Source organism: Canis aureus, unplaced genomic scaffold (assembly GCF_053574225.1).
Source record: "Canis aureus isolate CA01 unplaced genomic scaffold, VMU_Caureus_v.1.0 ptg000240l_RagTag, whole genome shotgun sequence".
Lineage (NCBI taxonomy): Eukaryota > Metazoa > Chordata > Mammalia > Carnivora > Canidae > Canis > Canis aureus.
Genome location: NW_027554502.1, coordinates 1 through 11,985, shown reverse-complemented (window position 1 = coordinate 11,985; position 11,985 = coordinate 1). Strand labels below are relative to the sequence as shown.

Here is an 11,985-nt window from a genome sequence, read left to right as displayed (position 1 = left end):
CCCTACATTCATATATTGGACCACCTCTACTGTGCTATGTCAGTATCTCCAAAAAATCCTTCTTTCCCTCCCCTATGTACGTCGTGCATTAATGGCTTGCCCCATGCATATAAGCATGTACATGATATTATATCTTTACATAGGACATGTCTAGTCCAATTCCACAACCCATTGATCCTCAACAGTAACTAGATGCATATCACTTAGTCCAATAAGGGCTTAATCACCATGCCTCGAGAAACCATCAATCCTTGCCTGTAATGTCACTCTTCTCGCTCCGGGCCCATGCTAATGTGGGGGTTACTATCATGAAACTATACCTGGCATCTGGTTCTTACCTCAGGGCCATGACTCTATTTATTCCAATCCTACTAATTCTCGCAAATGGGACATCTCGATGGACTAGTGACTAATCAGCCCATGATCACACATAACTGTGGTGTCATGCATTTGGTATCTTTTATTTTTAGGGGGGGAATCTGCTATCACTCATCTATGACCGCAACGGCACTAACTCTAACTTATCTTCTGCTCTCAGGGAATATGCCCGTCGCGGCCCTAATGCAGTCAAATAACTTGTAGCTGGACTTATTCATTATCATTTATCAACTCACGCATAAAATCAAGGTGCTATTCAGTCAATGGTTTCAGGACATATAATTCTAGGACACACGTGTGTACACGTACGTACACGTGTGTACACGTACGTACACGTGTGTACACGTACGTACACGTGTGTACACGTACGTACACGTGTGTACACGTACGTACACGTACACGTACGTGTGTACACGTACGTACACGTACGTACGTACGTACACGTACGTACACGTGTGTACACGTACGTACACGTGTGTACACGTACGTACACGTGTGTACACGTACGTACACGTGTGTACACGTACGTACACGTGTGTACACGTACGTACACGTGTGTACACGTACGTACACGCGCAAGACATTAAGTTAACTTATACAAACCCCCCTTACCCCCCATAAACTCATGTCATCTATTATACACTTATTTATGTCCTGCCAAACCCCAAAAACAGGACTAAGTGCATACAATACTCACAAGCTTTATTTAAATTGTATACAAATGTATTGCTACTCTAGTTAACTTAACACAACAGTCTTACACGCATTCGATCTCGTGGTCTATCTATAGATAGCATCCCCTTTTTTTTTCCTCTCATATTTACTATGTATTTTATTTATTATACACACTACAATTTCAGTATAAGTTAATGTAGCTTAATTAATAAAGCAAGGCACTGAAAATGCCAAGATGAGTCGCACGACTCCATAAACACAAAGGTTTGGTCCTAGCCTTCCTATTAGTTCTTAGTAGACTTACACATGCAAGTCTCCGACTTACACATGCAAGTCTCCACGCCCCAGTGAGAATGCCCTTAAAATCAGCAGTGATCTAAAGGAGCAGGTATCAAGCACACTCTTAAGTAGCTCATAACACCTTGCTAAGCCACACCCCCACGGGATACAGCAGTGATAAAAATTAAGCCATAAACGAAAGTTTGACTAAGCCATACTAAAAAGGGTTGGTAAATTTCGTGCCAGCCACCGCGGTCATACGATTAACCCAAACTAATAGGCCCACGGCGTAAAGCGTGTTTAAGATACCTTTGCACTAAAGTTAAAACTTAACTAAGCCGTAAAAAGCTACAGTTACCATAAAATAGACCACGAAAGTGACTTTATAATAATCTGACTACACGATAGCTAAGACCCAAACTGGGATTAGATACCCCACTATGCTTAGCCCTAAACATAGATAATTTTACAACAAAATAATTCGCCAGAGGACTACAGGACTTGGCGGTGCTTTATATCCCTCTAGAGGAGCCTGTTCTATAATCGATAAACCCCGATAAACCTCACCACCCTTTGCTAATTCAGTCTATATACCGCCATCTTCAGCAAACCCTCAAAAGGTAGAATAGTAAGCACAATCATTTTACATAAAAAAGTTAGGTCAAGGTGTAACTTATGGGGTGGGAAGAAATGGGCTACATTTTCTACCCAAGAACATTCCACGAACGTTTTTATGAAATTAAAAACTGAAGGAGGATTTAGTAGTAAATTAAGAATAGAGAGCTTAATTGAATAGGGCCATGAAGCACGCACACACCGCCCGTCACCCTCCTCAAGTAATAAGACACAACCATAACCATATTAACTTAACTAAGACACAAGAGGAGACAAGTCGTAACAAGGTAAGCATACCGGAAGGTGTGCTTGGATTAATCAAAGTGTAGCTTAACTAAAGCGTCTGGCCTACACCCAGAAGATTTCATTACTTATGACCACTTTGAACAAAAGCTAGCCCAACTAACCCCAAACTTAAGTATCACAGACATATAAAGTAAAACATTTAGTTAAATAATAAAAGTATAGGAGATAGAAATTTTAATTGGAGCGATAGAGATAGTACCGTAAGGGAATGATGAAAGACATCTTAACAGTATTAAACAGCAAAGATTACCCCTTTTACCTTTTGCATAATGAACTAGCCAGAAACGACTTAACAAAGAGAACTTAAGCTAAGCTCCCCGAAACCAGACGAGCTACCCATAAACAATCTAAAAGGATCAACTCATCTATGTAGCAAAATAGTGAGAAGATTTGTGGGTAGAGGTGAAAAGCCTAACGAGCCTGGTGATAGCTGGTTGCCCACAAACAGAATTTTAGTTCAACTTTAAATTTACCTAAAAAAAAACAAAATTTTAATGTAAATTTAAAATATAGTCTAAGAAGGTACAGCTTCTTAGAATCAGGATACAACCTTTATTAGAGAGTATATACTAACATCACCATAGTTGGCTTAAAAGCAGCCACCAATTGAGAAAGCGTTCCAGCTCAACAAACAATATAACTTAATCCCAATCATATTACATCAACTCCTAATTATACCTCCTGGGCCATTCTATTTAAATATAGAAGCAACAATGCTAGTATGAGTAACAAGAACTATTTTCTCCCCGCATAAGCTTATATCAGAAACGGATAGACCACTGATAGTTAACAATCTGATAATATCAACCCAAAAATGAAATACTTATCTACCCTATTGTTAACCCAACACAGGCATGCATTTAAGGAAAGATTAAAAGGAGTAAAAGGAACTCGGCAAACACAAACCCCGCCTGTTTACCAAAAACATCACCTCCAGCATTTCTAGTATTGGAGGCACTGCCTGCCCAGTGACACTTGTTTAACGGCCGCGGTATCCTGACCGTGCAAAGGTAGCATAATCATTTGTTCTCTAAATAAGGACTTGTATGAATGGCCACACGAGGGTTTAACTGTCTCTTATTCCCAATCAGTGAAATTGACCTTCCCGTGAAGAGGCGGGAATGCCACAATAAGACGAGAAGACCCTATGGAGCTTTAATTAACTAACCCAAACTTATGGATACTAAATACCTACAAGGCATAACATTACACCATTATTGTGGGTTAGCAATTTAGGTTGGGGTGACCTCGGAATATAAAAAAACTCCCGAGTGATTAAAATTTAGACCCACAAGTCAAAATATAACATCACTTATTGATCCAATAATTTTTGATCAACGGAACAAGTTACCCTAGGGATAACAGCGCAATCCTATTCAAGAGTCCATATCGACAATAGGGTTTACGACCTCGATGTTGGATCAGGACATCCTAATGGTGCAGCAGCTATTAAGGGTTCGTTTGTTCAACGATTAAAGTCCTACGTGATCTGAGTTCAGACCGGAGTAATCCAGGTCGGTTTCTATCTATTATATAACCTCCCCCAGTACGAAAGGACAAGGGATGTAAGGCCTACCTCACAAAGGCGCCTTAAAACTAATAGATGAAGTCAACTCAATCTAACCAGTTTATCTCCTCATAAGCCCGAGAAAAGGGGCTTTGTTAGGGTGGCAGAGCCCGGTAACTGCGTAAAACTTAAACCTTTATTATCAGAGGTTCAATTCCTCTCCCTAACAAAATGTTCTTTATCAACATTATCTCTCTTATCATCCCAATCCTTCTTCTTGCCGTAGCCTTCCTCACCCTCGTTGAACGAAAAGTCTTAGGCTACATACAACTTCGAAAAGGGCCTAATATCGTAGGCCCCTACGGCCTCCTTCAACCAATCGCAGATGCAGTAAAACTCTTCACAAAAGAACCTCTACGACCACTTACATCCTCCATATCAATATTCATTCTAGCCCCCATTCTAGCTCTATCACTAGCCCTAACTATATGAATCCCTCTCCCAATGCCCCTACCCACTCATTAATATAAACTTAGGAGTCCTATTCATACTAGCAATATCAAGTCTCGCCGTATACTCCATCCTTTGGTCAGGATGAGCCTCAAACTCCAAATACGCTCTAATCGGAGCCCTCCGAGCAGTAGCTCAAACAATCTCATATGAAGTAACACTAGCAATCATTCTCCTATCAGTCCTCCTAATAAACGGGTCATTTACACTATCCACACTAATTATCACCCAAGAACATATATGACTAATCTTTCCGGCCTGGCCCCTAGCCATGATATGATTCATTTCTACTCTAGCAGAAACTAACCGAGCCCCCTTCGACTTAACTGAAGGAGAATCCGAACTAGTTTCTGGATTTAACGTAGAGTATGCAGCGGGTCCTTTTGCCCTATTCTTTCTAGCAGAGTACGCAAATATCATTATAATAAATATCCTCACAACAATTCTATTCTTCGGTGCATTCCACAACCCATTTATACCAGAACTCTACTCTATTAACTTCACTATAAAAACCCTCTTACTAACTATCTGCTTCCTATGAATTCGAGCATCATACCCTCGATTCCGCTATGATCAATTAATACACTTATTGTGAAAAAATTTTCTACCCCTAACTTTAGCCCTATGCATATGACATGTTGCCTTACCCATTATTACCGCGAGTATCCCACCCCAAACATAAGAAATATGTCTGATAAAAGAGTTACTTTGATAGAGTAAATAATAGAGGTTTAAATCCTCTTATTTCTAGAATAATAGGCTTCGAACCTAATCTTAAGAATTCAAAGATCTTCGTGCTACCAAACTTACACTATATTCTACAGTAAGGTCAGCTAAATTAAGCTATCGGGCCCATACCCCGAAAATGTTGGTTTATACCCTTCCCGTACTAATAAAACCCCCTATTCTCACTATTATTATAGCAACTATCATGGCAGGGACCATAATCGTCATACTAAGCTCGCACTGATTACTGATCTGAATTGGATTCGAAATAAACATGCTAGCCATCATCCCTATCCTCATAAAAAAGTATAATCCACGAGCCATAGAAGCCTCTACAAAATATTTTCTTACACAAGCTACTGCCTCAATATTACTAATAATAGGAGTCACCATTAACCTTCTTTACTCCGGCCAATGAGTAATCTCAAAAATCTCAAACCCCATCGCATCCATCATAATAACCACCGCCCTAACAATAAAACTAGGCCTATCTCCATTCCACTTCTGAGTTCCCGAAGTAGCACAAGGAGTAACACTTATATCAGGAATAATCCTACTAACATGACAAAAAATCGCACCTATATCCATCCTATATCAAATCTCCCCATCAATTAACACCAACCTTCTTATACTAATAGCCCTCGCATCCGTTCTAGTAGGAGGCTGAGGCGGACTAAATCAAACTCAACTACGAAAAATCATAGCATACTCCTCCATTGCCCACATAGGCTGAATAGCCGCTATCATTATTTACAACCCTACAATAATAATCCTAAACTTAACTTTATATATTCTAATAACACTATCTACCTTCATACTATTCATATTAAACTCATCCACCACAACCTTATCCTTATCCCACATATGAAATAAATTTCCCCTAATCACCTCCATAATCTTAATCTTAATATTATCCCTAGGAGGACTACCCCCATTATCTGGCTTCATCCCTAAATGAATAATTATTCAAGAATTAACAAAAAATAACATAATTATTATTCCAACACTAATAGCCATCACCGCTCTACTTAACTTATATTTCTACCTGCGACTCACATATAGCACCGCACTTACCATATTCCCGTCCACAAATAACATAAAAATAAAATGACAATTCGAGTACACAAAAAAGGCAACCCTACTACCCCCCTTAATCATTATCTCAACTATACTACTCCCGCTAACACCTATATTATCAGTCTTGGACTAGGAGTTTAGGTTAGACCAGACCAAGAGCCTTCAAAGCTCTAAGCAAGTGCTATACACTTAACCCCTGACCAAATCACCTCTAAGGGCTGCAAGAATCTATCTTACATCAATTGAATGCAAATCAAACACTTTAATTAAGCTAAGCCCTCCCTAGATTGGTGAGCTTCTACCTCACGAAATTTTAGTTAACAGCTAAATACCCTAGTAACTGGCTTCAATCTACCTTCTCCCGCCGCGTAGAAAAAAAAGGCGGGAGAAGCCCCGGCGGCGTCTAGGCTGCTTCTTTGAATTTGCAATTCAATATGAAAATTCACCACAGAGCTTGGCAAAAAGAGGACTTAAACCTCTATTTTTAGATTTACAGTCTAATGCTTTTATCAGCCATTTTACCTATGTTCATTAACCGATGACTGTTCTCTACTAATCACAAAGATATTGGTACTTTATACTTACTATTTGGAGCATGAGCCGGCATAGTAGGCACTGCCTTGAGCCTCCTCATCCGAGCCGAACTAGGTCAGCCCGGTACTTTACTAGGCGACGATCAAATTTATAACGTCGTCGTAACCGCCCATGCTTTCGTAATAATCTTCTTCATAGTCATGCCCATTATAATTGGGGGCTTTGGAAACTGACTAGTGCCATTAATAATTGGTGCTCCGGACATGGCATTCCCCCGAATAAATAACATGAGCTTCTGACTTCTTCCTCCATCTTTTCTTCTACTATTAGCATCTTCTATGGTAGAAGCAGGTGCAGGAACGGGGTGGACCGTTTACCCCCCACTGGCTGGCAATCTGGCCCATGCAGGAGCATCCGTTGATCTTACAATTTTCTCCTTACATTTAGCCGGAGTCTCTTCTATTTTAGGGGCAATTAATTTCATTACTACTATTATCAACATAAAACCCCCTGCAATATCCCAGTATCAAACCCCCCTATTTGTATGATCAGTACTAATTACAGCAGTTCTACTCCTACTATCCCTGCCTGTACTGGCTGCTGGAATTACAATACTTTTAACAGACCGTAATCTTAATACGACATTTTTCGATCCCGCTGGAGGAGGAGACCCTATCCTATATCAACACTTATTCTGATTCTTCGGACATCCTGAAGTTTACATTCTTATCCTGCCAGGGTTCGGAATAATTTCTCACATTGTCACTTACTACTCAGGGAAAAAAGAGCCTTTCGGCTATATAGGAATAGTATGGGCAATAATATCTATTGGGTTTTTAGGCTTTATCGTATGAGCTCACCATATGTTTACTGTAGGAATAGACGTAGACACACGAGCATACTTCACATCCGCCACTATAATTATCGCTATTCCAACAGGAGTAAAAGTATTTAGTTGACTGGCAACACTTCACGGAGGCAATATTAAATGATCTCCAGCTATGCTATGAGCTTTAGGGTTTATTTTCTTATTCACAGTAGGCGGGCTAACAGGCATTGTCCTAGCTAATTCGTCCTTAGACATCGTTCTTCATGATACGTATTATGTTGTAGCTCATTTTCACTATGTGCTCTCAATGGGAGCAGTTTTTGCCATTATGGGAGGATTTGCCCACTGATTCCCCTTATTCTCAGGTTATACTCTTAACGATACTTGAGCAAAGATTCACTTTACAATTATATTTGTGGGAGTAAATATAACTTTCTTCCCTCAGCATTTCCTAGGTTTATCCGGAATACCTCGTCGGTACTCTGACTATCCATGCATATACCACCTGAAATACCGTCTCCTCTATAGGATCGTTTATCTCGCTTACAGCGGTGATGCTTATAATTTTTATAATCTGAGAGGCCTTTGCATCCAAACGAGAAGTTGCTATAGTAGAACTTACTACAACTAATATTGAATGACTACATGGATGTCCCCCTCCATATCACACGTTCGAAGAACCTACATATGTAATCCAAAAATAAGAAAGGAAGGAATCGAACCCCCTAAAATTGGTTTCAAGAGCCAATGTCATAACCACTATGTCTTTCTCAATCAGGAGGTATTAGTAAAATATTACATAACTTTGTCAAGGTTAAATTATAGGTGAAACCCCTATATACCTCTATGGCGTACCCATTTCAACTCGGATTACAGGACGCAACCTCCCCTATTATAGAGGAGCTACTTCATTTTCATGACTTTCATGACCATACACTAATAATTGTATTCTTAATCAGTTCTTTAGTTCTCTACATCATTTCCCTAATATTGACTACAAAATTAACTCATACAAGCACAATAGACGCACAGGAAGTAGAAACAGTATGAACTATCCTACCCGCCATTATCCTAATCCTAATCGCTCTACCTTCCCTCCGAATCCTTTATATAATAGACGAAATCAATAACCCCTCTTTAACCGTGAAAACAATAGGCCACCAATGATACTGAAGCTATGAATATACTGATTATGAAGACTTAAACTTTGACTCCTACATAATCCCAACACAAGAATTAAAGCCAGGAGAACTCCGACTATTAGAAGTAGACAACCGAGTTGTCCTCCCAATAGAAATAACCATCCGAATACTTATTTCTTCAGAAGACGTTTTGCATTCATGAGCTGTTCCATCACTAGGTCTAAAAACTGACGCTATTCCAGGACGACTAAACCAAACCACCCTTATAGCCATACGACCGGGACTGTATTATGGCCAGTGCAATCTGCGGATCTAACCATAGCTTTATACCCATTGTTCTTGAAATAGTCCCCCTATCTTATTTTGAAACCTGATCTGCCTTAATAGTATAACCTAGACTAGACTTACTCATTAAGAAGCTATAAAGCATTAACCTTTTAAGTTAAAGACTGGGAGTTTTAACCTCCCCTTAATGAAATGCCACAGCTAGACACATCCACCTGATTTATTATAATCTTTTCAATATTTCTCACCCTCTTCATTCTATTCCAACTAAAAATTTCAAATCACCACTACCCGGAAAACCCAATAACCAAGTCTACTAAAATCACTAGTCAACATAATCCTTGAGAAAACAAATGAACGAAAATTTATTCGCCTCTTTCGCTGCCCCCTCAATAATAGGTCTCCCTATTGTAGTACTGATCGTCATATTCCCTTCCATTTTATTCCCAGCACCCAATCGCCTAATCAATAATCGGTTAATCTCCATTCAGCAATGATTAATTCAATTAACATCAAAACAAATACTAGCAATTCATAATCAAAAGGGACGAACCTGAGCTCTCATACTTATATCACTAATTCTATTCATTGGTTCAACTAACCTACTTGGACTACTACCCCACTCATTTACGCCCACGACACAACTCTCTATAAACCTCGGAATAGCAATCCCCCTATGAGCAGGGACAGTAATTACCGGTTTCCGCTATAAGACCAAAGCATCCTTGGCACACTTTCTACCCCAAGGCACCCCTCTTCCCCTAATTCCAATACTAGTAATCATCGAAACTATTAGTCTATTCATTCAACCCATAGCTCTAGCCGTTCGATTAACCGCCAATATTACTGCAGGACACCTCCTAATCCATTTGATTGGAGGGGCTACCTTAGCTCTTATTAATATTAGCGCGACCACAGCTTTCATCACTTTTATTATTTTAATTCTATTTACGATTCTAGAGTTTGCTGTTGCCTTAATTCAAGCCTATGTCTTTACCTTACTAGTAAGTCTATACTTACATGACAACACCTAATGACCCACCAAACTCACGCTTACCATATAGTTAACCCAAGCCCATGACCGCTAACAGGAGCCCTTTCTGCCCTTCTTATAACATCGGGTCTTATCATATGATTTCACTATAACTCAATATCCCTACTTACATTAGGATTCACAACCAACCTGCTAACCATATACCAGTGATGACGAGATGTGATCCGAGAAGGCACATTCCAAGGACATCACACCCCTATTGTACAAAAAGGACTACGGTACGGAATAGTTCTTTTTATTGTATCAGAAGTTCTTTGCAGGCTTCTTTTGAGCCTTTTACCATTCCAGCCTAGCCCCTACTCTGAACTTGGAGGTTGCTGACCTCCCACCGGCATTATTCCTCTTAACCCACTAGAAGTTCCTCTACTCAACACCTCAGTCCTCCTAGCCTCCGGAGTATCTATTACTTGAGCCCATCATAGTTTAATAGAAGGCAATCGTAAACACATACTTCAAGGCCTATTTATTACAATCTCCTTAGGCGTATATTTTACACTATTACAGGCCTCCGAATACTACGAGACATCTTTTACAATCTCCGACGGAGTGTACGGATCTACCTTTTTTATAGCTACTGGGTTTCACGGACTACATGTAATTATTGGCTCCACATTCCTTATCGTGTGCTTTCTCCGACAACTATACTACCACTTCACATCAAACCACCACTTCGGATTTGAAGCCGCTGCATGATATTGACACTTTGTTGATGTAGTCTGACTATTCTTATATGTATCTATTTATTGATGAGGATCCTATTTCTTTAGTATAACTAGTACAATTGACTTCCAATCAGTTAGCTCCAGATCAACCTGGAAAGAAGTAATAAACGTAATACTAACCTTGATAACTAATGTAACCCTAGCGTCCTTACTTGTACTAATCGCATTCTGACTTCCCCAACTAAATATTTATACAGACAAGACAAGCCCCTACGAATGTGGTTTTGACCCCATGGGATGCTCGCCTACCTTTCTCTATAAAATTCTTCCTAGTTGCCATCACATTCCTGCTTTTCGACCTAGAAATCGCACTCCTACTCCCACTTCCCTGAGCGTCACAAACCAACATGTTGACAACAATACTTATCATAGCACTCCTACAATCTCCCTCCTAGCTGCAAGCCTAGCGTACGAATGAACCGAAAAGGGGCTAGAATGAACCGAATATGATAATTAGTTTAAGCCAAAACAAATGATTTCGACTCATTAGATTATGATTTATCTCATAATTATCATATGTCCATAGTATATATTAATATCTTTCTGGCATTCATTCTTTCTCTAATAGTATACTTGTTATCGATCACACCTAATATCATCGCTACTATGCTTAGAGGGCATAATATTATCACTATTTGTAATAATATCTGTAACTATTCTCAACAACCACCTTACATTAGCCAGCATGATACCAATCGTACTACTAGTATTTGCTGCCTGCGAAGCAGCATTAGGACTATCTCTACTAGTTATAGTATCTAACACCTACGGGACTGATTACGTACAAAACCTAAACCTCTTACAATGCTAAAAATTATCATCCCCACTATCATACTGATCCCCCTTACATGAGTATCAAAGCTAACATAATCTGAATTAACACGACAACATATGGTTTGCTAATCAGCTTAATCAGCTTATTCTACCTGAATCAACCAAATGATAATACATTGAACCCCTCCTTAATATTTTTCTCTGACTCCCTATCAGCACCGCTACTAGCACTTACAACATGACTTCTACCCCTTATACTTATAGCAAGCCAACACCATTTATCAAAAGAACCCTTAACTCGAAAAAAACTATATATTTCAATACTGATTCTTCTCCAGTTGTTCCTAATTATAACTTTCACCGCCTCTGAACTTATCTTCTTTTACATCCTATTTGAGGCAACACTAATCCCAACCCTGATCATTATTACCCGATGGGGGAATCAAACTGAACGACTAAACGCAGGGCTCTACTTCTTATTTTATACTTTAATAGGATCTCTCCCACTCCTAGTAGCTCTCCTTTACATCCACAATTTCATGGGCTCCCTAAATTTTCTCATAATTCAATAC

At 39.4% G+C, this 11,985-nt stretch overlaps 1 pseudogene; it reads left to right on the top strand.

Moving 5' to 3' along the window:
* The first annotated feature begins 1,312 nt into the window (after positions 1–1,312).
* LOC144309895 (18S ribosomal RNA) lies at positions 1,313–2,267 on the top strand (annotated as a pseudogene).
* The last annotated feature ends 9,718 nt before the right edge of the window (positions 2,268–11,985 follow it).